Genomic DNA, 566 nt, shown 5'->3' on the forward strand with positions numbered 1-566 from the left:
GAGCGGCGGGCTGGAGGACTGACCCTCCGTCCGTCAGTCCGTCCGTCGTGCTGCGGGAGGGAAACAGCGGTGTCTTGCTGCACTGCGCTGGCTGCTGTGGTACAGCAGTGGTTTGGAACTCCCTTCAAAACTCCGTGAATGCATGTGTGTGTGCCTCTCCGTCTCCCAAATCCCACCCGTGAACTTGGGAAAATGCCTTTAGTACCTAACGAGAATTAGTGGCACTCAAGGTCAGGCTGGATGGGCTCTGAGCATTGCTGGAGCTGCGGGTGTCCCTGTGCACTGCAGGGAGTGGGACCTGATGGACTTTAAGGGTCCCTTCCCACTCAAACCATCCAACGATCTGATGATCGAGCTATGAATTCTGCTTAACCTCATGGGCACGTCCAGCATTGGTAGTGCAGGTAGCAGAGGGAGCAAGACCCAGGCGTTGCTGCTGGCGGCTCCGACCCAGATCCGCTTCAAATTTTGAAGCCGTGCCCAACCACCAACATAAAAACGACCTTCAGAACCCAGCAGTGCTCTGGTAAGGTCCAGAACCTCCCTCTAAAGGAAAGGATGCACTT

Source organism: Meleagris gallopavo, chromosome Z, assembly GCF_000146605.3.
Source record: "Meleagris gallopavo isolate NT-WF06-2002-E0010 breed Aviagen turkey brand Nicholas breeding stock chromosome Z, Turkey_5.1, whole genome shotgun sequence".
Taxonomy (NCBI): domain Eukaryota; kingdom Metazoa; phylum Chordata; class Aves; order Galliformes; family Phasianidae; genus Meleagris; species Meleagris gallopavo.